Source organism: Indicator indicator (assembly GCF_027791375.1).
Source record: "Indicator indicator isolate 239-I01 chromosome Z unlocalized genomic scaffold, UM_Iind_1.1 iindZ_random_scaffold_45, whole genome shotgun sequence".
NCBI lineage: Eukaryota > Metazoa > Chordata > Aves > Piciformes > Indicatoridae > Indicator > Indicator indicator.
The window spans coordinates 95,095-102,335 of record NW_026539138.1 but is presented as its reverse complement, the minus strand read 5'-3'; positions in this window follow the sequence as shown (position 1 = coordinate 102,335).

Genomic DNA, 7,241 nt, shown 5'->3' with positions numbered 1-7,241 from the left:
AGAGTCTGTCCTGTCAGCACTGCTGAGTTGTTTAAATGAAGCTTTTTTTCTGCAGAGGACTAAGAAGCATTGGGTGTTGTTTTTCTGTGTGGTTTTTTTTTTACCCCGACTCCTTTATACCAATGTAGACTCATTCCATGCTTTGATTTGGAATTTCTTTGCACAGGTACCATCTGATATTTATTGGGAGCTCTCTGCCTTGAGCCTCTGAGCTATCACTAGAGGCAACATGTAAGGGCAACAGGTTAGTCATGTCCCCATTTCATTCAGTCTCTGTATAACACCTTGCTCCTTGTGGTTCCAGTTTTAGCAGTTACAATGTAAGATTGTGTAAGCTCTAATAGAAGGTTTCACCTTCTGGGTTTAACCCAGCAGAGGGAAAAAACAACTCTCTGTTATAACCTACTGCTTTGAGAGACTTGTTCCAAACTGTGGTATAAAATTCGAGCATTGCCAGTGCAAAACTAAAGCTGAGACTGAATCCAGGCTTCAGCAGCCTGGAGTTGCATGCTAGGGAAGGAGAAAATTCTAGTCCAGTTGTCTCCCCTGCAAGAAGATCACAGTATATCAGAGGTTGGAAGGGACCTCAGAGACACCTCAATAAAGGGAGAGCCTGCACCCTGACTGAAAAAACCTTTGCGATAGAGCTTGTCACAGCCCTCCTATTTACTGTTCCCTTTGCAGAGACAATCATGGCTTTTCGATGAGGGTTATGTCTTTCACAGCCACCCTCCCCAGGGGCTAGAGGAAAAACATGAATTTATGTAGGTAAGCAGACATCCCCACCATACCAAAGCTGGTCTGTGGGTTGAGAGTCCTATCAAAACTGCACCTAACATGCGATGCAGTGTTATGTAATGCAGACCAGCAGGGACAAACCTTTTGCTGACAGAGCAAGACAACTCTGAGACTGTGTCACTCTTCTCACATGGTTTACGTGCAAAGTGCTCACCTTTTGGCTAAAGGGGATTTGCAAATGCTGCATAGCACATGCAGGGGATAATAGAGCTGTTGGTGAACTTGCGCAGATACCAATATCCTAGTGGTTTGACAAGATCAGCATCAGCTGGCGGTGATGTCTGTCCTGCATCACTCCTGATTTTGTAAATTTTTTTTTTTAAATAAAATTATTGGGATGACTGATTCCTTGTCAGTCTGCTAACTGATCAAAGGAATTACAACCAGATGCGTATGATGGTCCTGGACCTGCATTGTGGGAGGATGGATCTGAGATGACAACGCTTTTCACGCCATATCCTGATATGGTGAAGGAGGGGGGAAAAATATTCCAAAGCTTTGGATCCTATCAGGGATATTTTAAGACGAGCTTCAGACAAAACATCAGACACGCTTAGACGGACGACGGCACCTCCCAGGCAAACCCGGGGCGGGAGGGAGGAGGGGCGCGGAGGGCGGGCAGCGGCAGCGCCAAGATCCCGCCCTGCTGCCGGCTTTGTAAACAGCGGAGCGCTCCGGTAAGGGATGGCGGCGGTGGGAGCGGGAGCCGGGGGGTTGCCTGTGACCAGAGCGGGGACGGGTCAGCTGCTGCGGTGTCGGTATTTCTCGTGTACGCGGTGCTGCAGGGTGAGGTGTCAGACGCAGATTGTGCAATATCTGCAGATGATAATTCAGTCTTTTATGATGCTCTTGTATGTGGTAGATATATAAAAAATGCATCCCGGAAACGCAGTGTCATGTACTGCCCCTCCCTTTTTCTCGTTTTTCCATAATATATAGGTTCATGGTTTGAACACGGTGCAGCACCTGAGTAGTTGCCAGCCCACCAGGCAGCAATTTTCAGGATCAGAAGTGATAATGCTTTGATGGTAACTGGTGATGATATGGTTGCTCTTCTTATACTGTAACAGAGGAGGGCTTAGAGCATCTCCTCTTTCCCCTACGTCCAACAGAGTGATACAGAACAACGTCTGCCACTAATAGTGTGGGGCATAGAATCATAAAACAGTTTGGATTGGAAGCACCTTAAAGATCATGAAGTTCCACACTCCCTGCCATGGGTGGGTACACCTTGCTTTAGACCAGGTTGCTCAAAGCCTTATCCAGCTTGGGCTTAAATGTTTCCAGGGATGGGGCATCCATAGCCTCTCTGGGCAACCAGTTTCAATGACTCACCACCATCACAACAAATAATTCCTTCCTTATATCTAATCCAAATTTGCCCTCCTTCAGTTTAAAGCCATTGCTCCTTGTTCTATCATTACATGCCTTCATGAAAAGCTCTTCTCATCAGGTACTTCTGGGCAGAGGCATGTCAAGGTGCTTTTGGGCAGAGGCATGTGGAAGATGTTTTACATGGCTAACTGCCACACAGGTGTTCTTCCAGGTTATCCAGTGGCTCCCACTGTATCAGTGTGCATCCATACAACTCTCTTCCTGTTCTGATGGCTGATTTGTTTTTTCTCCTTCCTTAATTCTCAACCTAAATGTGTCCACAGTGCATTTATTCTCTTGTTGTGCCAGCATTGTCCTTCAGCCACAGCAGTCTTGTTTGTCTTCTGTGATATATTTAGGGAGCAATCTTACCCACTCTGTCTACATTTGGCTAGGCTAAACGAGCCCAGCCCTTAAGACTCTTCTTGTATGATAGCTTTTCTGTTTCCCCCAGGCCTTTTCTGCACCTGTTAATTTGAATTTGTCATTTTTAAATGGGCCAGTGCAGTAGCACTGATGTTTCACTGCCTTTGATTTTTTATGGCCTGTTCATCTTTGTGATCCCTAGCACAGCTTTACAGGTTGTTATTCCTGTAACTTGACTGTGAATATACACAATTCTTAGCTAAGCCGTGTTAGCTGAATAAATCTTTCTCCTCTCTTGCTGCCGCATGCCTGGTTATGTGGAGGGGAGCTGAAGTCAGCATAGCATGGCATGTGCATACTGATGCTTTAAACTGGTCTTGTCCTCAGGGACAATTTTTTCCCACAAGGGCTGGCAAGGGCTTTTCACTACTCCTACTTATTGCTGGCTGATGTAAGTATGCTGGTGTGAGAGAGCTGTCATTACTTCCAGCAAAGGTGAGTTCCCAGCTTCAGCTCCCCACCCAGGGGCCACCTGTAGCCCTGTCCCAGTGACAGGAAACTGTGTTACTGCAGGGGTAAATATGCTGGGCTCAGAAGAAGGACATGGAGCTGTGAAGTCTGGTCTTGCAAGCACTTCTGACTGTAGCTGCAGCTCAGCTGTTCTTCAGTTTTTCCAGAACTAGTCTTCTGGTGTCCTACTTTTTATAATTCGCTCAGAAGTGGAGTGTCTTTCTCTGCCTGGCATTGTGGAAGAGCAACCTCTCTCCCATTGCTCCCAGTGTGAAGGAAAGTGGTTTTCATACCCTCTCTCCAGCCTTCCCATCTTGCCTTTCCTGCTGGGTGGAGTCGTCAGCTCCGTGCCTTTCCACACAGACTGAGTCCTCTGCCAGACTTCCCAGCTATAAATGGATCTGGCCTTTTCCAACCCCCACTCCTGACACCGAGCGATGTTGCGGGAAATCGGAGCTGAGCCAGGCTTCCTCTGAATTAGGAAAACATATGCTCCAAACAGTGGCTTTTCGTGGGTTCTCTGGAAGCATCGAGTCTGTCTATGGAGGGGAGCTGTGTGTGCTTCGGTGAGGGCTGTGCTGCTGAACTGCTTGTTTGCGCTCTGAGAATGGTTGTTCCCAGACCTGAATGCAAAGCTGGTCCTACCTCCAGCCCTATGCATCACCCCACAAACACAGCGCTGTCTGGTCTGATCTGAGCATTGTGTCTCAAGAGAAGGGCAATGATTTTGTTACTGACTGCATTCTGCTTTCACATCCATATTAGGCACTTAATGAAAGAAGCCTGAGTTTTATACATAGTGATATGGCAGGGATCCTGGGATCTTTTAAGATTTATTGCATTCTCCCTCCCCTAAGAGACAGGGGGGATCAGTCTCTTCTTGTTCAGCAGGGAGCTGGGGCCTGAAGTGTGCAGACCAAGGTGACTCAGGGAGTTGGTAGCTGCCCTGAATTTTAAACTGAAGTCTTTTATCTGGCATAGAGTGCTACCCTCCATCCACCCTGCAGGCACCCAGGCCGTTCATTCCATGTAGACTAAAGGTCTGTATTTAGAAAAGTAATTTGTACTCTCATGTTGAAAAATTATAGTCTGAAAGTATCATAGTTCATGTGCTTCACAGAAGCTGCTGGGCTGGGTTCCAGCCTTATGACCTTTCAATGGCAGCAATGGGTTTGTATCCTTTGGGCTTAGATAGCAACACCTAGAGCAGCTGCTACAGAGGCTTCCTTACCGCCTGGCAGTCATTCCTCAAAAACCTTCAGGCTGTGGGTAAGGGAACATAGAATATTCAAAAGATTTATGGTTTCCCACTGTTCTGCCTGCAGTTCTGCTTCTGGTTCAGTTTCTGCTGTGGCAGCAGATGCTGCCTGACCCTTTCATGTGCAGGGTGCCTTGTATTCTGAGTTTTCTCTAATCAGTGACTTGGTTGTGCTGTTGTTTGGATGGATTGGTAGAGGTGTTGACTGGGCAGTGATCAATGGACAATGTAAAGGAGTACACCTCTTCTATTTTTATGTGAGCTGGAGAATGTAATATCTCAGACCAGGATATTACATAGGGGTTGTGGGACTGCAGGCAGTATTTTGCATGAAGCCGATGAGGGACAGATGAAGTGCTTCCTTCACCCTTCCCCACACCATCAAGCTGCCGTGTGGCAAGGGTACGTTTGAGGTCTAGGAATTAAGGAAATGAAGATACTGTGTGCAGTTGTAGCTACCTGGTGCTCTTGTGGTAAGTTCTGCTGAAGCTGGGCCAAGCATCAGATCCTGCTAGTTTGCCTGCTCAGCTTGGAGTGCTTCAGGATGAACTTGACTAGAAGTAGTTTTTCTGCTTGCTGTATCCCTCCCAGGTGCTCATGAAGGCTGGTTACCCCAGTTCTGCCTAGCCTTATGCAAACAGGCTTCTGCTGAACACTTAATTCCTAATTTTTCACCAAAGCCCTCAACACATAGCAGTGTGTTTTCTGAGGTTTGTTGGGTATATGTCTTTGATTCTAGAACATGGACTATAGTTGAGATTTTGTGATATCTTGTGATACCTGCTCATCTGAAGCCCAGTTTCTCTTCCTAATCTTCCCATTCTTGTGTGATTTCGTGACCCGAGCATACTGGTTTCCACAATTCACATCTGTTTGGGTGTTTGTAGCTCATAAGCCTTGCCTTGGACTCCACATATCCAACTGAGTCCTCAGTAGAACTGTGGATGGGAACATGTGTCCATCCCCCATCACTGACAGGTTCTTTTAGGGATCCTTGGCACTAGTATTGGTTACAATTAAAGTTTTATTTTCTTGAGGCTGGTAGGGAGGTGGAGAAGAAATTTGTATGTTTTGTCTGCTTGCTGGACAGGACCTTTTGGGCCTGACAGCGAGGGGGCAGAAGTCACAGAGAATGGCCACTCACTTAATAAAATGGCATTAGTTGTGCTGAGTACGTTGGCAGGAGTTGGGAGCAGGGAGGAACTAGTCACACTGTCCTCCTCAGGACTGCTCCTGTCGGAATAGTCTCCTCACGGACAGCTCTTGGATTGCTGTCAGAAATATTTTGCTGACACTAGCATCTGGCACAACCTGTAGAGGCTGCTCTTGGAGGACAATGCCTTAGGATGCATTCAGCCTCCCTGTTAGTTCAATTGCCTTGAAGAAAACTGTGCAACGTGGTAGTGGTGTCTCTTGGATGACTTGCTGACATCCTCCATGAGAAGAGCTTGCTGACTGATTTCACAATGGCTGGTTCAAACTGGACCGGGATCTTCTACAGGTGCCAAGCCAGGACACTCGTTCAGATGACAGTGTGTGAGCACAAATTTGATGTGCTTGCTAATCTTATCCCAGTAATGGTAGGTGAAGCATGGCTATCATACTACCATCATGCTTATGCTGCTGTATACATTGACACTGTGCCTGGTAAAACCTGTGGAGTGTCTGCTGCAAGTGTCTACCTTGGCTCTGTGCATGGTTCTGTGTCCACACAAGTTCAGGTGCAGATCACAATTATTATAGCTCCCCAGCTTCTTGCGTCAGGCTGCAGTGGGATATTCCTCCAAGACAGAGCATTCCTGGTCACCATGTTTTAAGCACTGCTTGTCAAATGCCATGCTTTACAATGCAAAATGAGGGCTCTGAAACTGCTGTGTCTGGGTCCCACAGGGATCTCTGTGGAACACGTGCTGTGCAACACTTCTAGCTGTACTTTGGAGGACAGAGTGAATATTGCTTTTCTGATTATTCTAAGTTAGCCAAGGTTGTGGGTTTGAAAACTGCCCAAAGAATTACAGGAGTCTCTTTCAAAGCCATTAATGTGGTAAAACAGCAGGTGAGACTCCATCCTGTTAAATGCCACAACTTCATGCATGTAATGGTGACTTATGAACATTTTTTCACCGCCCACAAGAAGCCCTTTGGAGTCACTGTGGATTATGTTCTGTCTGAGTGTGTCAGCTGTAACCAAAACCACAGGCTTCATACTGGAAATGGAGTAAATAAATAAGAAAAATGGTTCTATATATTCTTGCATACTTAGGTATACAATCATGTTGTGCCTGCATGTTGTGAAGGGGATTATTAAGTAATTACCCTTACAATAACAAATTATATGGCAAACGGGTATTAATAAAAATATTAGTAACCCTTTATTAGTATGAAAATCACCAAACTCGTTAAATAGGATCGTTGTACATTTGGAATACATGTTTACAATGGGAATATGCAGACTTACAGCAAAATACAAACAATGATATGCAAACTAGGAGGCAAGAACTTGGAAAGAGAAGGTCCCCGAGAGCAGATAGGCTCAATTACAGCGGGGGGCAGACTTGGTAAGGACCTTTATGCCGAAGGGCAATGAATTAATTACTCACAGCTGGTTTTACCCATGCAGGGGACGATGCAGCTGTGTCAGCAATGAAACTCTGGGTAGCTCTTGTACAGCGCTGGCACGGCAGATTGCCGGCAAGGAGGGTTTGCTGCGTGGTCCCAGGCTGGTCTGGCTTCAGCAGACAGAGGGTGATTGACAATGCTTGTCGTGACAGGTGCTTGCTTGGTTCCTGGGTAAACTGAGGCACAGCACGATTCTGCTGGCAAGGGGAAGCAGGCTAGGTGGATCTGGCTTCTAGGCTCGTGGCTTCTCCGGCTTGCTGTGTATGGCTTGTGGCTTTATCCCAGGCTCTGGATCAGGTGCTCGAGGCAGGGCAGG